A 23,048-nucleotide genomic window follows, 5' to 3' on the forward strand; every position below is an offset into this window, starting at 1 on the left:
TGGGGGCAGGTGGCACTGACGGCAGGTGGCACTGGGGTGGATGGCACTGGGGGCAGGTAGCACTGGGGTGGATGGCACTGGGGGCAGGTAGCACTGGGGTGGATGGCACTGGGGGCAGGTAGCACTGGGGTGGATGGCACTAGGGGCAGGTAGCACTGGGGTGGATGGCACTAGGGGCAGGTAGCACTGGGGTGGATGGCACTGGGGGCAGGTAGCACTGGGGTGGATGGCACTGGGGGCAGGTAGCACTGGGGTGGATGGCACTGGGGCAGATGGCACTGCTAGGGGCGGATGGCACTGCTGGGGGCGGATGGCACTTTTTATTTCATTTTTTTAATTTATTTTTTTTCCACAATCAGAACGGCTGCCGCTGCAGCCGTTCATCTCTCCCCTCTCGCACTGTCTGTGCGAGGAAGGAGAGCGGCGCTGCGAGATGATCTCATATGTTTACATATGAGATCATCTCCCATTGGACACGCCGATCACGCTGTAAACGGCCGCTGTGATTGGCCGTTTACAGCGATCTGTGTTTGCCTGTCCCCGGGGGACACGGCGGACACAGAACTTCCGCGATGCGCGCCCGCGGCGGCGCGCATTGCGGAAGTAAACATCAGGCCGTCCAGGGACGACCGCCCGAACGAACGCGCCTGCTCTACGGCCGTCATTCGGCTATAGGGCGGGCGCGAGGAGGTTAAAAGCTCTGTATGGGGACATAAGCTGCGGTGACGCCCAGTTCACTGTCAGTGAGGGTGTGTGCTGAGCGCTTGCATCCAATACACAGAACGCTGACGTCGGCAGTCATGTGACCTGGAACAAAGAAGTGTCTGCTCAGCGTCCTGCACATTGCTATGGCAACTGGGAAAGCACATGTCACGGATGCACAGCGACATATGCCTAATGAGGTTACAATGCCGCTGACTCAGTGAAGGCTGTCTGCTGTAATTTATATGGTGAGCGTCCAGCCCTTGTATGAGAGGGGTCTGGATGGCTGCATTCCATTCCCAGTGCCTGGCATGATTGATTTGGACTAGCTGATGAACAGACCATCCATCCTGCCGCAATCTCCCCTGTTTATCCATGCTCGGACATATCTTTTGAGGTATAGTGTGCAAGTAGGATATAGGATTTTCTGCTATGATTGTAAATGTTGTATCCTAACGTGATTCCTTGAGTTTTGATGTTCACACTTCTCATAATGTTTGGGGCTCATCTTTGTTTAGATGAAGGGAGTAAATGGTTGGTGGTTTAATACCCTGGGGTGATGATTTGCTATGAGGATCATCCATGGGCTCCTCAGTGTGCACCCATTGGATGATCACCTGGCACACACACCTTGACATCTGTTTTGGCTCCGCCCCTTAATAGGCGGCCCTGATACCTGTTAGTTCATAAATTCAGCAGCAATGTGGAGGGTTACAATATGCTGTTGAAGACCTTTTGCTGTTGAAACGCCTCAGGCTTGCATTTCGTACCCCATAACCCATTGGTTACCGTCTGACCTGCACCATTTGGAGCCCTTTTTCTTTTTGAACCCCTTTTTATATGATCTACCATACTTTGGATGGCATTCCAATGTGAATGTTTGGACCTCGTGGAGCCTGGAGACGTATGATCCAGCCATTCATATCAGGAGTCCCAGTGAATCATGAAATCCGGAGACAATACGGTGATTAACGGGGGCCTGCCAACATTGCATAATACCTGATTGATACCACATAGGATTTCAAGTGCTTTTGACCCACTGTCATATGACAGATGTGTCCAATTCTTCCGGTAAGAGTATTCAATTCTCTTTAACCACTTGGGATCCGCGCTATTGCCGAATGACGGCATTAGCGCGGACCTAGATTGCCGGGACTACGTCTATTGACGTCGTCCCGGTTACGAGCGGCCTGCGCGCCCCCTGAGGGGCGCGCGCGGCGCGCTCTGTGATCGGCGAGTCCGTGAGACTCGCCTGATCACCGATCCGTGTAAGGGGTCGATCCCGACCCCTTATCACGTGATCAGCTGTCAGCCAATGACAGCTGATCATGTGATAAAACGAAGCCGGCTAGTATTCCTCCTCGCGCTGACAGCGCGAGGAGAAAAAAAAAAAGCCGATCGCCGGCGGCCGTGTTCGGGACATCAGTCCCGATCACGGCCAACAATTCAAGCGGACACCTGCCCCCTGCCAGTGCCCACCTGCCACCCGCAGTGCCATCCTGAAATAAAGTAAGTGCCCCCCCTGTCAGTGCCACCCAGCAGTGCCCATAGTGCCCACAGTGCCACCCAGCAGTGCCCACAGTGCCACCCAGCAGTGCCCACAGTGCCACCCAGCAGTGCCACCCACAGTGCCACCCAAAATCTGCCTCAAAGGTGCTGCACCCCAGTGCCGCCCATCAGTGCCCAGCAGTGCCGCCCATCAGTGCCCAGCAGTGCCGCCCATCAGTGCCCAGCAGTGCCACCTATCAGAGCCACCTATCAGTGCCACCTATCAGTGCCCATCAGTCCCATCTATCTGTGGTACCTATCAGTGCCCATCCGTGCCACCCATCCGTGCCACTTATCCGTGCCACCCATCCGTGCCATCTTATCTGTGCCCATCTTTGCCCATCAGTGCCGCCTTATCTGTGCCCATCGGTGCCGCCTTATCTGTGCCTATTAGTGCCGCCTTAACTATGCCTATCAGTGCCCACCAGTGCAGCCTATCAGTGCCCACCAATGCAGCCCATCAGTGCCCACCAATGCAGCCCATCAGTGCCCACCAATGCAGCCTATCAGTGCCGCCTAATCAGCGCACTTCAATGAAGGAGAAAAATGACCCGTTTGCAAAATTTTATAACAAACTATTAAAACATGATTTTTTTTTTTTTTGCATCTTTTTTTGTTTGTTTAGCAAAAAATAAAACTCCGAGCTGTAACTAAATACCACCAAAAGAAAGCTCTATTTGTGGGAAAAAAATGATAAAAATTTCATTTGGGTACAGTGTTGTATGACCGCGCAATTGTCACTCAAAGTGCATCAGCGCTGAAAGCTGAAAATTGGTCTGGGACTGAGGGGGGTTTAAGTGCCCAGTAAGCAAGTGGTTAATTTACTCCAGACAAGCCGTTCAGGTTGAATTGAATTGTGTGGTCGATTCTATTGCTGGGAAGACCAACATTGATACTTTTCATCACCTAACATATGTGGACTGTTTGCTGGGATTTATATTTTAGTTGCTGATACCCATTAAGATTTGTGTGCATTTATATATTGCATCCATATACTTAGTGAATTATTAATTTCACGTATTTTCATTTTATATTATTATTTTTTATTTAGCTTTGCACATTATTTCACATGTGTGTTTTACAGTATTGGTTTTATTACCACCCCTTCAAATATAGCTTTAGAGTTTTACACCAATTGATTCACTAGCACTACACCAATTTTTTCAAATTTTCACTACTTTTCTACTACTTTTCTACTACTTGGTAGAGAAGACTCCCAGTTCTCTTGAATTTGGTGACTGAGGCAATTCTGATTGAGGCACAGGGGTCTGGCTGGCCCTGACCCCCCCCCCCCCCCCCCCAAGGGACTCTTTAACCACTTTCTCCACAAGGGATCTTAGCTGCTGGTCCGTACCCCCTCTCTCACTAGAGGCTTTGGAAAAGCAAAGGTCACACAGGGATTTCCCAGTAGGAACTTGCAACCTGCACCCCCAGCAGGTACTGATAACTGAACGGCTGGAATGAGCCTTGGAGGAGCGAGAATGATCCTCGCTACGGCGCCCAGATCTTGAGGGTGAGCCGTGATGTTTAGATTTAGAAGAGGAATGCTGGTGGTAAGCCTTTGAAGAATCGCTTCCTCTGTAAGAGCTGCATCATCGCTGTTCTGACCTAGAAGGGCTGGAGTAAGTCAGAGATAGAGGGAACATACAGATAAGGAAAGATAACAGACTAAGACAGGACCCCCCCCCCCCCAGACAGTACCTATTATGAGAGGGCTGGCCACATACAGGCGGAGGAGAGTCCATGTCTCTAGAGGCTTCAATTGCTGCTGCAAAGACATACAAGTAAGGAAGAGAGCAGCAGAACCCCCCCCCCCCCCAGACTCAGAAGGCCACCTACTTCTACAGTAAAGGATCTGCAGGCTATTTCCCCTGATTAAATAAGGTGCCTTAGTGACCTCATCACTGCGCCGAGTGCACCGCCTCTGCGAATGCGCGATTAGCGTAATTTTGCCGCTATCACGCAAGCCCCGTTTTCGCGCCACACTCGCGCATTTGCAGAACGATCGTACAAACGAAAACAGGAAGTAAGCAGCAGCTGGAACGCAGGAGAAACCAGCCCCCATGCCTGCAACCACAAACTTAAAAACAAAAAACAAGAAGGAAAAAGAAAGCAACAAACGCAGGAAACAAAGTACAAAGTTCTGCTGCCATGAAAAAAAGGAACAAACTCACCGCTCCCACACGATCGTCTCCAGGCCAAAGGTAAGGAACACACTGGACTTCTCAGGGCAAACATAGGTCACCTGCTATTTAGCTGGGCTGTAAGACCAAATGTGCAGCCTGCCCAATGGCTAGGCTCCTTGCTTCCTCCAGCGCTATATCCAGTGCCCACTCCATACCCCGCTAGTAGGGCTTAGAGAAGTCATGCGTCAATCCAGTCCATAGACGCTATTCGGCCAAACCAACAGTGGAACGGTGTGGGAGAAATCTTCAGGTAGAAAGACCATAATGGGTCCTACGGAGGAGGACAAAAAAAGAACACGGACATGGGCAGGGAGCAAAGATTTATGTGAGTAGTGTCCTATAGGGTACTGGAGGCGGGACTTAACCCCACACGTTGCTGCCATGGAATCTGTCAGGAAAATTCTATTTTTATTTCAAACTTCTTGGTCTTTTTTTGTTTGTTTAGCAAAAAATAAAAATAAATAATGGTGAGTACTGTATTTATCGGCGTATAACACGCACCTTTTTCCTCTTAAAATCAGGAAAGCCGAAAGCCACCAAGAATGGCCGAAAATAGGCGAGAAGGGCCAAAAATTGCTGAGAACGGCCAAGTGCGGGCGAAAATACCCGAAAGACGTCGAACGAGTGCTGCCAAGATACACAGGACATCTGCTCTGTTTCTCGGCGGCACCATTTTTAAAATGGCAAAGACACTGACAAACCTGCAAACGACTGACAAGGCTGCAATGCAAGGTTGCAATGCAAGGCTGCAAATGACTGACAAGGCTGCAATGCAAGGCTGCAAATGACACTGACAAGGGTGCATTGATGGGCATTTAAATGTAAGTGTTATACGCCGGCGCGTGTCATACGCCAATAAATACGGTAAATACCACCAAAAGAAATACCACCAAAAGAAAACTCTAAAAACACAAAAAAAAATTATACAAATTTATTTTGGGTACAGTGTTGCGTAACACTGCAGGGGGGGGGGGGTGTGGTTATCAGCATTGTCACTGCTGATTCACAGGCCTGTAGAGTGTCAATCAACAACTGACCACACCTAGTACTAACCGCTACTTTCTGGTTTGACATCACCGCTTCTACTGCTAAAACTTGCTCGCTGTGAGCTGGAGGGTTTGGAAGGGGGAGTGTGTGAGACATAAATAAAGGAGGATTTGGCCCAATCAGGGAAGGAAATTTGTTTTTGTTTATGGGCTTAGGCAATACATAAACTGGATTTAGGACTGCCATACAGGAGCATATACTTGTACTTTAAAGGCTGTATTTCTCCTATTAATTACAGGACTGCAGTTCATTTTGCGCTCCTGTGACCCGTTGTTATAAGATGCTGGCTCTCTGGGTGATGTTATTGGATGGCCACACCCTATGGCTATATAAGAGTCGGCAGAGAGCAGGCCACAACAAAACAGATGAAGACATCAACAGAACAAGCGGCTTTTTAAAATAATTTTAGCGGGTAACCGGCGGTGAGGAAGAAGACAGCAGCGGGAAGAGATGGCGGCGAAAACCAGCTTGTGTTTTTATTACATTTAACTACTTTTTTGGTGAATGGGTAGGGGTACGATGTATCCGATACCCATTCACATAGGGAAGGGGGTACGGATCTGGGGACCCCCCTCTTAAAGGGGGGCTTCCAGATTCCAATAAGCCCCCCGCTCGCACACCCCGGAAACCAACAGCTAAGGTAGTTGCGAACAGGCCCTAGTCCTCATCAACATGGGAGCAAGGTGATTTGGGGTGGGGGGGTGCAGCACAACCAAAGCACCCACCGCATTTAGAGGGCATGCAGCCTGGAATGGTTCAGGAGGGGAGGGGGTGCTCGCTCATCCTCTCCCTTACCTGACCTGCCGTGTGGCATGCTCAGATAAGCGTCTGGTATGGATTTTGGAAGGAACCCCACGCTGTTTTTTTTTCACACATTTTTTTTGCCAGCAAGTTTTTATTTTTTACATTCAGTTTTCAGCGGGGAACCCCGGTGACAGCTGATGACTCATTGGTTGTTAAGGATGCAGTGGCCGGCTTCCCGGCCCCCTGCTTAGCAACCAGCTATATACAGTGGTAAAATAAGAACTGTAAAACACATCAAAAATAGCATCACAAATGCAACACTTGCTTTTCTGGTGCGGTTCCATTGAAATCTATTAGCCGCAATTCGTGGGGTAAAAGTCCATGACCCTTTCCAAAAACTCACCGGCCGCAAAACGCATAGATGTGAACCAGTACCATAGGAAACCATGTTAAATGGACTGTAAACTGCAAAATGCACTACGCACTAAAAAACGCATAGGTGTAAACCTAGGGTATAGTCAGCGAGGGGAGAAGCAATTTACTAAAACAACTTCCTAAAAATACCACCAGAACTTTTAGGTGCATACTTGGCATTGTGTGGTTACCAAAAGAAATAGCAATCAAGGTACCTCTTCACATTGCAGTCCTGCTTTTTTCTATAGAAGTATCGATATTGGGTTATACCAACCTTTTTCAACCAGGGCTGACAAAGGTTCTGGGTTCTTCGGGGGTGCCTTGACAAAATGCCTAAAAAGTGCCCCAAATTGTCCAAAAACTGTCAACAAGTGGGTAGATCAGGTCTGCCTTTTTGTTAAACAAAGCTACAGGTTTTTATTGTGCAGCACTAGAACCTTGGGCACTATGTGGGTCAGATGCCAGTGTCTAAAAAACAATGACATTGTAGGTTGATTCGGTGGACATCAGATGCCTGAGGATACCCTAGTTTGCCCCTTCTCTGTTCCAGCACTGGGGTCAAGTCAGCTTAGTGAGGGAGAGAAACTGAGAGAGAAGAGAAACACTAAATACTAGTCGGTACCAGAAGGTGGGTGTATTTGATTTGTAAGAATAAATTACCTCTAATGCTGGGGGTCCTGCATGCGTGCTTTGAGTGTAAGAATATTAGTTTAGTTTTTTTTTAAATTTTTTTAAATAGGGTGCCTAGAGACTGTGTACATCATTTTAAAGGGTGCCTTGACTGAAAACAGGTTGAGAAACACTGGGTTATAGTGTACATAGAAAAGGAGCAAAGCTTACCTGGAGATCAGTGCAGGATATCTTGGCCATACACCATGCATGGTGTCAGTGTGTAGTGATTGCAGATCCCACAGATATTTTAACACATTATTAAAGGCATGCAGAGGCTACTTTTACACATCCCTGCACTTACTCATAGAGTCCCCTGTCTGTGAGTATGAAACAGGTCAGGAGTCAGAACTCTTTTTTTTTTTTTATGTGTAATGATCCTTTAATATCTTCTTCTGAAGTTCAGAGGAAAATTCCTTTTATTCCCGGACAGGTCTGACTGTGGTTGTTAGTTCTAGACATCTGAACACACACCCTCCATTGCACACCAACACTCCTCCTATCCAACTTAAAAGTATACAGTATGGCAACCTCCTCCACTTCAATATAGCATTGTCATACTGACCTAATGAAGATTATCATTTAAAAATTATTTTTTTATGGACAGAAGCTGACTTATACATTGTCAACCATTTGTGTACTATTCAAAGTTGCAGGTACACAAAGCATGTATGAAAGAAGGATTTTACACTATTTATGGCTTGTAAAGCTCTGCACTAGATGTAAGAAAAACAAACTGTGTAATACTGTGTCCAAACCACCAGGTTTGGGGAGCCACCCTTGCAAACATCTAAATACAAGAAAGTAAAAAATAGCTTAAAATTAAACATGTTGCTCTACACTTTACAGTAAATAAATGTGCAGTCAAACAATTCTGCTAGGAAAGGTAGAGAAAAAACCCCACAATTTAGTGTGTTTGTATTTGCAAACTGCATCAATGCCAATAATAGTACATAAAAGTGATATCCTTAAAATGTAAAATCAAAAACACAAAGAATGAAAAGCTAATGAAGAGATAGGCCTCTTACCAGAGACACATGACCCCTTTGCGTTTATGAACTCAGTGGTCAACCGTTGGTGGTGGATCACTGAAGTTGAGTTGTGTGGATTACTCTTTACACAGAACACTTGTGGACTTGTTGTTCATGCAATATATTTTACAATATCTGGTGAAAGACTAACCAGATATAGGTTATGGGGAGGTGGACATGAAGGAACCATAAAACCTCCACTGAACCAGTGCAAAGCACAGCAGAGTCTTCTTAGAACAGAAGGTATTAATATGTCTGGCGTTCATCACAAATCTAAATTAGGGGTTTAAACCTTTATTTTAGAATGGTTAATGGTAGGGTCACCAATAGGAGGTACAGGCAGTACTCTTGTACCAGGCCAAGGTACTATCAAAGAAACAGGGAGGCTACCTCTGAGCAAAGCTCCACCCACATCCATGATTAGTTGTCAGTGAAGGATCATGAAGAAAGTCCTATTTGACACTTATGCCGCGTACACACGATCAAACAAGCGGGTGGAAAAGTCCGGCAAACTCAAGTCCGCCGGACAATCCCCCCGTGTGTAGCCTCCGGCATACTTTTTTGACCCGAAAGTACGGCGGACTTAGAAAGTAGTTTTACACTCCAATCTTCCCGCCGGACTCGCATTTCGGCGGACAATCCGGCCGTGTGTATGCCAGTCCGCCGTACTTTTGAAATGAGCGGACTTTTCCCGCCCGGAGAAAAGTCCGCTCATTTCGAGCGGGTCTCCAGGTAGGCGGGGCCCGCGAAGGATACGTCGCTGGCCTGGCCGCCTGGTATGGACTTAAAGGGGAACCCCAACGCCGAAAAAAATGGGCGTGGGGGTCCCCCCAGGTCCACATCAGACCCTTGTCTGAGCACGCTACCCGGCCGGCCAGGAAAGGGGGGGACGAGCGAGCCCCCCCCTCCTGAGCCGTACCAGGCCGCGTGCCCTCAACATGAGGGGTGCCTTGGGGAAGGGGGCCCGCGCGGCCCCCCCACCCCAAAACACCTTGTCCCCATGTTGATGAGGACAAGGGCCTCTTCCCGACAACCCTGGCCGTTGGTTGTCGGGGTCTGCGGGCGGGGGACTTATCGGAATCCGGGAGCCCCCTTTAATAAGGGGGCCCCCGGATACCAGCCCCCCACCCTATGTGAATGAGTATGGGGTACAATGTATCCCTACCCATTCACCTGTAAAATGAAGTACAAAAAAAAAACACAACACACAAGGGTTAAAATAGTTTATTGCACAGCTCCGGGGGTCTTCCGTCTTCGGGGGTCTTCTCGCCGGACTCCTCCGCTATCTTCTTGTAGCTCTTTTACTAGCGGAGGAGCCCGGCTTTCTTCCTCGCCGCCGCCCTTCTTCCGACTTCGGGGGTCTTGTCCCCCTCTTCGGTTCTTCTGCCGGGCCACCGCGCCTTCTTCTAGCTCTTTTACAGGCGGTGGCCCGGTCTTCTGCCGCCGCCGCATTCCCTTCTTCTTTCTTCTTTCTTCTTTCGTCGTCGTCTTCTTCTTCTCTCAATGACGAGGACCGGGCACGCGGTGACTTATATAGGGACAAGGGGCGGGGTCTTCGGTTGATATCACATGGCGACAGTCCCAGCATCCTCCGGGACTGTGACATCGTAAGGGGGCGGGGTCACCATGTGATATCAACCCATGTGACATCAACCGAAGACCCCGCCCCTTGTCCCTATATAAGTCGCCGCATGCCCGGTCCTCGTCATTGTGAGCGGAGGACTCGGCGAGGCAACATCTGAAGAAGAAAAGGACGGAAGGCGGCGGTGGCGGCAGAAGACCGGGCCACCGCCTGTAAAAGAGCTAGAAGAAGGCGCGGTGGCCCGGCAGAAGAACCGAAGAGGGGGACAAGACCCCCGAAGTCGGAAGAAGGGCGGCGGCAAGGAAGAAAGCCGGGCTCCTCCGCTAGTAAAAGAGCTACAAGAAGATAGCGGAGGAGTCCGGCAAGAAGACCCCCGAAGACGGAAGACCCCCGGAGCTGTGCAATAAACTATTTTAACCCTTGTGTGTTGTGTTTTTTTTTTTTGTACTTTATTTTACAGGTGAATGGGTAGGGGTACATTGTACCCCATACTCATTGACATAGGGTGGGGGGGCCGGTATCCGGGGGCCCCCTTAGTAAAGGGGGCTCCCGGATTCCGATAAGCCCCCCGCCCGCAGATCCCGACAACCCTGGCTGTTGGCCCTTGTCCTCATCAACATGGGGACAAGATGCTTTGAGGTGGGGGGGCCGCGCGGCCCCCCCTTCCCAAGGCACCCCTCATGTTGAGGGCACGCGGCCTGGTACGGCTCAGGAGGGGGGGCCTGGTACGGCTCTGATGTGGACCTGGGGGGACGTATCCTTCGCGGGCCCCACCTACCTGGAGACGCGCTCGAAATTAGCGGACTTTCCTCCGCGTGTGTGGGCGAGTCCGTTCATTTCAAAAGTAGGGCGGATAGTACGGCGGACTTAGTATGCCGTATTAGTCCGCTGAAAAAGTGCCGTGTGTGGGCAAGTAGCCCGTTTGGAAAGTCCGACGGACAGTCTGGCGGGAAGTCAGCCAGACTAAGTACATCGGACAGACGGCTACGTGTGTATGCGGCTTTACAGCACGTACCTCCTTCCTGTTACTACAGGGGGTGTTCCTCAGCATACTTCCCAACTTTTTGAGATGGGAATGAGGGACACCTATCAGCAAAAGTATGCAGGCATAGGACACACCCCTTGCCACACCCCCTTAAAGGAGAATTGTACAAAAAACAACATTGGTTAAACCCACAAGTGCTTTTTTTTTTTTTTTTTACCACTAATATTCCTTTATATTGGCTTTTGGAATTTACAAATGCAGCAATTTAGGAATCAGATGAAAGGTTTAGTGCTGAAAAACACTTTTTGATAGATAAAAAGGGCATTGTATATAGATCTAATAAACAAAATAGTGCAGCGCTAAAATACCCTCTATTAATAAGACAAAGTTTCTCAAGAAATGAGGAACAGAATAAGACTCTTGTTAAAGGAAACTTTGATAGCAGTGGTCAGCAGTGATGTATTCCTCTGTGATGATAGAGATACAAGCAGATATCCTTATAGTGTCAACAGACTCTGTGATTCCATCACCAGACAGCCAAACCGTTCACCTTAAAGTCTAGACCCCTGACTGAACAGATAGGTCAAACAAACATTCGCCACTTCCAGTGGTCGCACACCAAGGTTCAGATGGGCCAGATAGGTGAAACTCCGCTTCTTGATTAATATGTTGCTGTCATCAATAGTAACTCGCATTCCCAAAGTGAGGTATCATAAAATCAAAAAGATATATTTAGTGCAGACCGTATGGATAAAAAACGGAATTTATTAAAATGAACAAGTACTCACATACAGAGCACTAAAGCCTAGTTCCGCAAGATAAAATGCAGTAAGGTGGTTGCAGTGACATTCCAGGGTACTCCCGCACACGTATCGTCCTGAATGGGACTTCATCAGCGGATATGATCTGACCAAATAGATCAGACCAAAATGAGGGACAAATAAGGAGGAATGAGGGACAGACGGACATTGCTCCAAATCAGGGACAGTCCCTCGAAATCAGGGACAGTTGGGAGCTATGCAACAGGATTCTGGGACGTGTCTTCAACTGGCTTGCAAATAAAGCTGTGAGGGTGCCCTGACTACTAGCTCTGTAGTTCACTGCATACAACCTCTATATTTATTACACTAAAACACATGGATTCAGCATGTTCAACCCAGGTAATCGATTGTGGCTCCCAGTGCACACATTTTTAGTGCAGATCTACTCCTGCTTTCTACATGATTGTTTCTAGAAACTTGCAACCTAACATGAATGGACACCATCACAAGCAGCAGGTTTACAATGGTAATCCAATGCCAGCCTCCTGACTCCACAACAAAGATTTTGCCTCTCAACTCTGGCCCTCTTCCCCTCTCCCCTTCACAGGCAGGCATGCACTGGCCATTGGGACTACCGGGAGTTTCCCGGTGGGCCGATGGCTCAGTGGGCCACTCTGATGTAATGGGGCTGGTGATGGGACACTCTGATGTAAGGGGGCTGGTGATGGGACACTCTGATGTAAGGGGGGTGGTGATGGGACACTCTGATGTAAGGGGGGTGATGATGGGACACTCTGATGTAAGGGGGGTGATGATGGGACACTCTGATGTAAGGGGGCTGGTGATGGGACACTCTGATGTAAGGGGGCTGGTGATGGGACACTCTGATGTAAGGGGGCTGGTGATGGGACACTCTGATGTAAGGGGGTGCTGATGGGCCACTCAAAATGTAAGTGGATGAAGTCCAGGGCCAAATTTCTGTCCCAGTCCAGCCCTGTTCACAGGGCTTCAACAGCCACAGCATGGTAAATACAATCCTGGTTATGAAAAGTAAAACATTTTTTACAGTTCACAAAATATATGCTGTATTTCCCAGACTCCTTAATTTGAGACTTTTCCCAGAAGCAGGGACAAATGGGTTTCATTGCCACCTGTGATAAATCCAATTGCCAGGCAAAGCTTTTAAAACATTTTTAGATAGAGTGGGAAAGGGTTGGACCCTCTGTCAAGCTTTATGTCCCGCTGTTGCGATTCACCCCTTTATTTGTCCTGGAGACCAAACAAAATGTGAGGGGAAATCCAACAATTTAGGATTGTCAATAGAACATGAGGTGACGGTAAGTTTTCTAATAGGAACACCTTTTTCCGGAGACAACTATGTAAGAGGAGAATTCACCTTACTTTGGGAAAATTTCTTTTCACTTCCTGTTTCATCTCATGCACAGGAAGTAAAGCCAAATCTCCCCTACAGGACACAGATAGCAAAAAATAAATAAACTGATAGTGTTTTTAATCCTTCCCCATTCTATCCAAAACAAAAAAAAATAGGTTTGGCTATACATACCTTTTAACTTTAAAAGGAAAAGATCTATTTAATTCCTTAAGTCATATAGTAAATGTTGTGAATCCATTATCTAGATTTATCTCCTCTCAACACTAATTAACCTGACAGGCACATTTTAATTGTTCATTCCCACACATATACACTAGTGGCAGATAACTACCACTTAACCAGGGCCTTCTATACACTAATCCCTGAGTTATTGTACAGTTATGCCCTTAATGCCTGCTCTTGTAAAATGCTCAAAATAGAATAATCCCATATGTATTATCTCTAAGTAGAGCCATAAGTGTATGCACAGGGCTATCCTGACACCGGCCATGTTGGAACATTTTAGTTCCCCCGGACCAGTCAGAGTTACTAGTGTGTCATCTGTAAAGTAGGAAGGGATGACTCCTTCCAACCTCTTAATAAGGTCCTAATTGATGTACTGTGCAATGATAATTCACTCTTTACAGGTCATAAATATTTAGTCAGATCTTTTATAAAGACCCCCTATAAATACACCCTTCTATTTATTAGCATTGTTAAGCTGACATGTTCATTGTTATGGGAAGCTGCTACTAAGAGCCCATAAACAAGTCATCTCCTAAATATACATGTAGTAATATCTTTTCATTTTACGTATATAAACGTTTTCCTCAAAACCAAATGTATCTTTATGCAAACACCAAAGCAAATGCAAAATTTGTCACTTGCGTGATTTAATGAGATTTGTTTTATGAGATAACTGACTTAATCGGTTTTGTAAACTTTTGGTTTGACAGATTTGAAATTGTAAAGTTCACTATATACAGTAAGATTTTGCCAAAATCCTAAACAGTGGCTAAATCCAAAAGGAGGACCCATATGGGTTATAAGGACAATTTGCTGAATTAGTCAGTCAAACTCTTGTTAACATGGCTAACAATAAAAGTCTGATGGGTCTTAATGTGTATGTAAACCTTTTTTTTTTTTTGATGTCATAATGTAGAGTATAAGATTTCCTATCATTTGAAAGCAGTCTTGTCACAAAGAGTTAATCCATCTCTGAGCAATCCTCTTTTATTGTTCAGATAAATCTTGACAAACAGAGAAAAACTTTGTCAAATCCTCCCCCTTGCTGTGAGTGACAGGTGATTTACATATCTTGTGCACTAGCCTAAGAGACATGCCTTATTTTTTAATTCCCTCCCACTCCTTTCTTCTGCTGCTCTGCCAGGATTGGATGTTCCACACCTCAGCATGATTTGGCATCCTGAAGTTATGTGGTTACTTTCCTGTCTTTTCACTGGATGTTAGAGATCATAGCAGAAATTCAGTGTAAGAAATACACGGGAGAATATGCATATTGACAAGGGGAGTATAGAGGTGGGTGGGGAGTTTACTGACATCATGACTCCACCAACCAAGCTCCAGATAACAGACCCACCCACAGAATCTGCAGTTTTTCGGGTCTCATAACAGACAGAGGGGAGACATTTGACAGGTAAAGATACATGCAGGAGGCATGTATATCCTTCTAGATAACCCCTATGGCAGTAGTTTAGAAAGGATGACATTGGGTTTACATCCACATTAATGTGTATGTAAACCCTAACAATAAATATTGGCCTCTTTAATATACGGTTTAAAGGGTTTTGCTATATCTTTTTAACAATTGCAAAGAGGTGACAACGTTCCGCCTCCATTGATACAATACAGTGACAGACAGAAAGTGGCAAGAGGATCAGTAAAAAAAAAAGAGATAAAAACCCTGAAAAAAGAAAACAAATGCAATTACTAAGCTATGTTACATTTTTGTGCTTGGGTTTAGATGTGCTTAACCATTTGCCCCCTTCCTGACCAGAGCACTTTTTATGATATTCGACACTGCGTTGTTTTAACTGACAATTGCGCGATGTTTCACCCAAACAAAATTGACATCCTTTTTTTCCCACAAATAGAACTTTCTTTTGGTGGTATTTGATCGCCTCTGCGTTTTTTATTTTTTGCGATATAAGCAAAAAAAGAGCAAATGTCACAAAGAATATAACAGAATATGTGAAAAGGAAATCAAGGATGCAAAAATTCTAAATGAAAGACAGATTGCAAAAGATAGTAGGACAAACCCCAATAAAATCTTCAAATATATTAATAGTAAAAAGGTCAAGTCTGAGCATGTAGGCCCTTTACAAAATAATCTGGAGTGGGTGACTGGGGACAAAGAGAAGGCTAACGTATTAAATACTTTCTTCAGCTCTGTGTATACAAAGGAGCATGGGGGAGCTCATATCCATAATGGGGGTGGTAGTGACGCAGCCCCAAATCCACAATGGTTTAAAAGTGATACTGTCCAGAAATATTTGGACAGAATAAGCACCTGGACCTGATGGCATCCACCCACGGATCCTAAAAGAATTGAGCTCTGTAATTTCAAAGCCATTTGATATCTAATTTTTAGGGACTCATTAATGACAGGAATAGTACCACTGGATTGGCGCAGGGAAAATGTGGTGCCTATATTTAAAAAGGGAACAAAGTCTTTACCAAGTAACTATAGACCCATTAGTTCCGAACACACAGCTCATGTGTAAGGTAAAGTCTACAGGTTTGGAAATATCAGTTTGTAAATGGATAGAAAACTGGCTAAAAGACAGAATTCAGAGAGTAGTGGTTAATGATTCTTACTATGAATGGTCTAAGGTTATCAGTGGTGTACCCCAAGGTTCAGTGCTGGGATCCTTACTTTTCAATATCTTTATAAATTATATTGGATCTGGGATCAAAAGTAACATTTCCGTCTTTGCAGATGACACTAAGATATGCAGTAGAATAACGTCCTTACAGGATGTCTCCAATTTACAAGCCGACCTCAATGCTCTGTCTAGATGGGCGACTGTGGCAGATGAGGTTTAACCTCCCTGGCGGTAATCCCGAGTCTGGCTCGGGTTAGGAATTTACTAGTAGGAGCGGTAACCCCGAGCCAGACTCGGGATCGCTTCGCTCGATGCAGGGGAGGACACAGGGAGAGTTACTTACCTTGTCCCCTGGATCCAGCGATGTCCGCCGCGCTGTGTGATCGAGCTGTCCTCCGCTCGATTCACAGTGCCGAATGCCGCCGAGCTCCATTACGGCGCACGGGAGCAGAGAACGGTGGCAAATTCAAAAAAGTAAAAACGCACAAAACCCACACAGCACTGTAATCTTACAGATTACAGTGCTGTATTAAAAAATACACACCCCCTTTGTCCCTAGTGGTCTGTGCAATGCCCTGCATGCACTTTTATATTATAAATACTGTTTTTTCTGCCTGGAATTTGGAGATTGTCCATAGCAACCAAAAAGTGTCCCTTTTTCAGTGTTTTAGGATTTGATTACATTATTGAATAATTTTTATTATTCTTTAATTATAAACTTTATCATACCCGGGATGTCTGCTAGACTCTGGTTTGAACAGATTTAAGAGCGTTATTCCTAAGAATTACAGGACTACAAAATAAAAGCCAGATTTCCATGCAAAATAATTGTACCGCTTTCAGCACCTAATTCCAGACTGAATCATACCGCCAGGGAGGTTAATGTTGAGAAATGTAAAGTTATGCACTTGGGGGCTAAGAATAGGCATGCATCATACATGCTAGGGGGAGTACAACTGGGGGAATCCATAGTGGAGAAAGATCTGGGGGTTTTGGTAGATCATAAGCTCAATAATAGCATGCAATGCCAAGCTGCGGTTTCCAAAATTAGCAAAGTCCTTTCCTGTATTAAGAGAGGTATGGACCCCAGAGAGAGATATCATTTTGCCCCTGTTCAAATTATTAGTAAGACCTCATCTGGAATATGCAGTTCAGTTTTGGGCACCAGTTCTCAAAAAGGATATTGGGGAACTGGAGAAAGTGCAGAGAAGGGCAACCAAACTGATAAGAGGCATGGAGGAACTCCGCTATGAGGAAAGATTAGAGGAACTGAATGTATTCACTCTTGATAAGAAAAGATTAAGGGGGGATATGATCAACATGTAAAAATATATAAGGGGCCCATATAGTGAACTTGATGTCGAGTTATTCACTTTACAGTCAACAAAGAGGACAAGGGGCCACTCTTTACGTCTAGAGGAAAAGAGATTTCATCTCCAAATACGGAAAGGTTTCTTCACAGTTAAAGCTGTGAAAATGTGGAATAGCCTCCCTGCAGAGGTGGTTCTGGCAAGCTCAGTGGATTGCTCTAAGAAAGGCCTGGATTATTTCCTAAGTGTACATAATATAACTGGGTACTAACATTTATAGGTAAAGTTGATCCGGGGAAAATCTGATTGCCTCTTGGGGAATCGGGAAGGAATTTTTTCCCTGCTTTAGCAAATTGGATCATGCTCTGCTGTTTTTTTTTTTTTTTGCCTTCCTCTGAATCAACTGTGGGTATAGAATTGGGTATATGGGATTGTATGATATTATTATTATTATTATTACTAATAATAATAATAATAATATTTTTTTTTTGTTTGTGGTTGAACTGGATGGACTTGTGTTTTTTTTTTTTTTTTTTTTTTCAACCTGACTAGCTAGCTATGTAACTATCAATTTAGAGAAAAAGCAATAATTTTTACTTTTTGCTATAATAAATATCCCCAAAAATATATTAAAATTATTTTTTTTCCTCCGTTTAGGCCGATATGTATTCTTCTACTTATTTTTGATTAAAAAAAATTGCAATAAACGTATTTTGATTGGTTTGCACAAAATTTAAAGCGTCTACAAAATAGAGGATAGTTTTATGGCATTTTTATTATTAATTTTTTTTTTTTTATTAGTAATGGTGGCGATCTGCAATTTTTATCATGACTGAGACATTATGGCAGACGCATCAGACACTTTTGATACTATTTTGCGACCATTGTCATTTATACAGCGATCGGTGCTATAAAAATGCATTGATTACTGTGTAAATGACACTGGCAGTGAATGGGGTTAACCACTAGGGGGCGATGAAGGGGTTAAGTGTGTCCTAGGCAGTGATTCTAACTGTGGGGGAGGGGCTTCAACACACATGATAGCGATCACTGCTCTCGATGACAGTGAGCAGTGAGCGATCTCTATTATGACACTAGGCAGAATGGGGAAATACTTTGTTTACAAAAGCATCTCCCCGTTCTACCTCTCCGTGACAAGATCGTGGGCACCTGGTGGACATTGCGCCCGCAGTGCCGCTTCTTAAAGAGGGACATGCCTGTACGCACTTTTGCCCACCTGTGCCATTCTGCCGACGTATATCGCCGTGCAGCGGTCGGGAAGTGGTTAAAAATAAACCTGTTTTTTACCCAGGGCAATGTAACAGGTTCACTTAATAATAAGCCTCCACCCACTGCTGATACTTAAGTTCCCCGCAATCCCAGCAATCTCACACCACTCTGTTTGCCCACTGGAATGAGTGAAATACCCAGTACTTCCAGATTTGGGGAATCATGTTACTCTCTCTCTCCTTCACCCCATAATACAGATCTGAGCAAAGGAGTTGTCGTGTTGAAGAAAAGGAAGCCTGAAACCTGTTTAAAGTTCTACCAGACAATCCTACACAGAGCTCCTTTATTTGGCTTTGCCAAACAAATTGGGAAATGGAGGGATGGGGGGATATCAACTATATGGAAGGGGGAGGGGGGCAGGCTATTCTGCTAACCTGGCAAATTTCAAGATAGAACAGTAAAATTATCCATTGAGTCAACCATGAGTGGTCACATTTTCCTTATTGTCTTGTAAGGTCTGTAGTTTTGTGTCTGTGTAGCCATTTCATGGACAGATGTGTATTACAAAAGTTGGGCGTCTATCAGTCTGTCATTGCAACTAACAAAATATAAGAAATTTCCATTTCATGTACTGGATAATTTGAAGACTAAACAATTATAAAGAACCAGGATTGGCAACAGATACTATTTACAAACTCATTTAAAGTACATCTGTAGCCACATTTTTTTTTCTCCAATTTGGACAGAGTAGAACATTTTTTTTTTTTTTTTTACCGTATGCGTCTGTCAGGGCTGGCTTAGCCCTTCCTCCTCTGGGCTGGCCGCTCAGCTATTAGCTAATTGCCAGCTGTCTTCTCTTTCCGCAGTTACCAGCTGTTCCCGATGATGCTCGTCTGACCTGCCTATTTAAAGCCTTCCTGCTCACTTTTCCATTTGCCTTCACGTTGGTCACATCACAGGGAACCATCTCCTGCTGTTTATTTCAAGACTGGCTTGCTGACATCCCTCCTGGTTTCTATCCTGCTTGCGGTTTCTCTCCTTGGATCCCTGACTTCCGGCCTGGCTGATTACCCGATCTGGTTAATGAACTTTGGACTGGCTGACTACCCGATCTGGTTAATGAACTTTGGACTGACTGACTACTCGATCTGGCTACTGGACTCTGGCTATGCTTGACTACGCTTTTTTCTATTTACCTTTTTATTTTTATTAATAAACAAGTGTGATTTGATTGTACTTCTGTCTCAGTCTGTTTCATGGTTTCTGAAAGCGTCCCATTTGAGAGATTTTCCTTTACTTCCAGTCCCTGAGACACAACAGGAAGTGAGAGTAAAACTCTCCAAAGAGCAAGTGTCCTCATTGAAACATTTCCCCCCCACCTTCTGTTGCAGTGACAGATGTAAATTGATATCCCATCACTTTCTACCCTAGTTAGGGACAAATTTCCCCAAGAAGAAACAAAATACAAAATCTCACAGAGGTTCTAATTCTTATGCCGCGTACACAAGACCGGACTTTTTGACAGCAGAGGTCCGACGGAACGGGTCAGTCGGACAATTCGATGTGTGTGGGCTCCATCGGACCTGTGCTTGCCAAAAATCCGGTGGACTTTAGAAATAGAACATGTTTGAAATTTTTCCACCGGACCGAGAAATCCGTTCGTGTGTATGCTAGTCCGACGGACAAAAAAACGACGCTAGGGAGGCTATTGGCTACTGGCTGTGAACTTCCTTATTCTAGTTCGGTCGTACGTCATCACGTTCGAATCCGTCAGACTTTGGTGTGATTGTGTGTGGCCAAGTCCATCCATTTGGAAAGTCCGTCGGACCTAGTCCCTCAAAGTCCGGTCGTGTGTATGCAACATTACCTTCCCCTACTCTATTCAAAACTAATCAAAATGTTCTATCTTTAAGTATAATTTAATTCTTCAATTTTACAAATTCCAGTTCATCATAAAGGTACAGTAGGTATATGTTTAGATATATTGGTTTTAATGTCACATAAGTCAGTGTTTTCCAAACCCATCACCATGACACAGTAGCCTCCCTGGCGGTATGGTTATGTCAGATTTTTGCGTCTCAAAGCAGTACAATTTTTCATAGAAATTTGGCATTTTATATTGTAGGCCTGTAATTCTTAGGCCGTGTACACACGGGCGGATTGTCTGCCCAACTAAGTTCGTCAGACAATCCGACAGACAGTCCGTCCAAATTTTGAATGAACGGACTTGACCACACACGATGAACAGACAGTCCGCTGAAAACTTGCGCGATGACGTGTACAGCACGTACGACGGGACTAAAAAACGACGTCCAATACACTGCAATGCAACCTTCGGCCGTGTAAATCCTTTCTGAGCATGCGCCATACTTAGTCCGTCCAACTTGCCTACACACGAGCGGACTGTCCGCTGAAACCAAGTTTGGACGGACAAAACCAAGTTTGGACGGACAAAATTACGTAAATTCCGAAAGACTTAGTCCGTCAGACTGTCTGCTGAAAAAGTCCGCTGAAGCCCACACACGAGCGGATTGTCCGCTGAAACACGGTTCAGCGGACTAAGTTGGGCAGACAATCCGCCCGTGTGTACGCGGCCTTAGCAATAACACACTTAAATCTGTCCAAACAAGAGTCTAATGCCCTGTACACACGACCAGACTTTCGGGCAGAAAAGGTCTGACGGAATCATTCTGTCGGATATTTTGATCGTGTGCTTCATCTGACTTTTTCTTTCTAAAATTCTGATGGACCTAGAAATAGAACATGTTTCAAATCTTTCCGCAGGAACCAATTCCTATCAAGAAAACCGCTCGTCTGTATGCTGTTCCGATGGACCAAAAACGACACAAGGGCAGCTATTGGCTACTGGCTATTGAACTTGCTTTTTCTACTCCCATCCTACGTCATTGTGTTCTAAACGATCGGACTTTGGTGTGATCGTGCGTAGGCAAGTCCGTTTCGGCGGAACTCTGCTGGAACTCTGTTGAAAAGTCCTTCGGAGTTCGGTCCGGCGAGAAGTCCGCTCGTGTGTATGCGGCATAATAGATATCCCGGGAATGATGAAGTTTGAAACACAATATCATAAATGATAATATAATAAATATAAATAATTATAAAAAAATATTAATTTCCCCATGATTAAAACCACTTTTGATGTAAAGGGACACTTTTTGGTTGCTATGGCCAATCTCCAGTTTCCAGGCAGAAAAAAACGGTATATATAATATAAAACTGCTTGCAGGGCATTGGACAAAGCACTAGGGACAAAAGGGATGTGAAATAATTTCATACAGTAATGTAATCTGTAAGATAACAGTGTACTGTATGTATTATGATTTTTCACTTTTTTGAATTTGCCGCCGGGCTCTGCCCCCCGCGCGGTGCTCGCAGGGAACAGAGCCCGGCACAAAGAGGCATCGGGCGGAGGACAGAGGCCACGGACATAGTGGGGGGACATCGTAGGAACCTGGGGACAAGGTAAGTATACTGCATCAGGATCCTGCAATGCAATCCCGAGTGTGGCTCAAGGTTACCGCTAATGGTGCTGAAATTTAACCCAGAGTCACACTCTGGAAAACCGACAGGGAGGTTAATAGATGTTTTGCAGGAGACCACATGTGCACATTAGTGAGTAGTGTCTCGGCAATTGATTTAGCTACCTTCATGGCTATCCACAAAACATTAATTGTTAATTGTTGGTGGGACTTTAAGTAAGTGGTTATAAAGCCTTACATATAGCCCTAGCTAACTGTCCTTGATTTGGAACAAAGTCACTCTCTCCCTCTTCCCTCCTCATTTTGGTCTGATCTATATAAGTTGCATGTAGAATGCACTATTTTTCAAAAAGTGTTTCCCAGTGCTAAACCTTTCCTCCAATTTCTAAATTGCTGCATTTTTAATTTTAAAAAGCAAGTATAATGTAATAGTGATGGTAAAAAAGCACTTGTGGATTTAACTTATCTTTTTTCTGTTTAATTCTCCTTTAAGTGTGAGTGACAGGGTGTGTGTCTTATGCCCACATACTTTTGCAAATTGGTGTCCCTTGTTCCCATATCAAAAAGTTGGGAGGCACTTTTTGAAATGGGAATGAGGGACACCTATCTGCAAAAGCGTGCAGGCATAGGACACACCCCTTGCCACGCCCCCTTTAAAGGAGAATTGTAAAAACCAAAACAAAAAAATAACAAGATTGGTTAAACCCACAAGTACTTTTTTTTTTTTTTTACCACTACTATTCCTTTTGTTTCACTAACCCCCGAAGGAGCTGTTGGTTATTTTTGGGCTTACCGTTACCCTCCGTTCTCCTTGTTGCACGTCTAGGGGATGTCCCATGGTAGATGGCCCAGTAACCTGAGACTGACAATAGATCCACTTGAATGGATTTTTTTGCAAAACTCAAACAATTGAAGTCTTTCAATTTGGGATCAGAGGGTTGGAAAAGAAGTTCAGGTACTCTTAGCCCTTGTACATACGATCGGAGATTCCAACGGAATGTGTCCGATCAGAGCGTTTTGTTGGATATTCCGACTGTGTGTGTGGTCTGCATTGGACTGTTTCCGTCGGAATATCCGTCGGACCAAATTTTCCAACTTGCCGGAAATATTTTCCGACAAAATGCTCC

General features: G+C 45.0%; 1 protein-coding gene and 1 long non-coding RNA gene across 2 annotated transcripts in view; one reads left to right on the plus strand and one right to left on the minus strand.

The window, feature by feature from the left end:
• Positions 1-23,048, minus strand: part of VARS1 (valyl-tRNA synthetase 1) — a 153,035-nt gene that overhangs the window by 128,546 nt on the left and 1,441 nt on the right. The window lies entirely within an intron of this gene.
• On the plus strand, positions 797-19,663 carry LOC143940423 (uncharacterized). The gene is made up of 2 exons (XR_013263872.1): positions 797-1,099; positions 19,294-19,663. It is a non-coding gene; the product is annotated as an uncharacterized LOC143940423 (long non-coding RNA).

The sequence above is a fragment of the Lithobates pipiens genome, unplaced genomic scaffold, assembly GCF_037356315.1.
Source record: "Lithobates pipiens isolate NorthernLeopardFrog02 unplaced genomic scaffold, aLitPip1_a1.2 Scaffold_1, whole genome shotgun sequence".
NCBI lineage: Eukaryota > Metazoa > Chordata > Amphibia > Anura > Ranidae > Lithobates > Lithobates pipiens.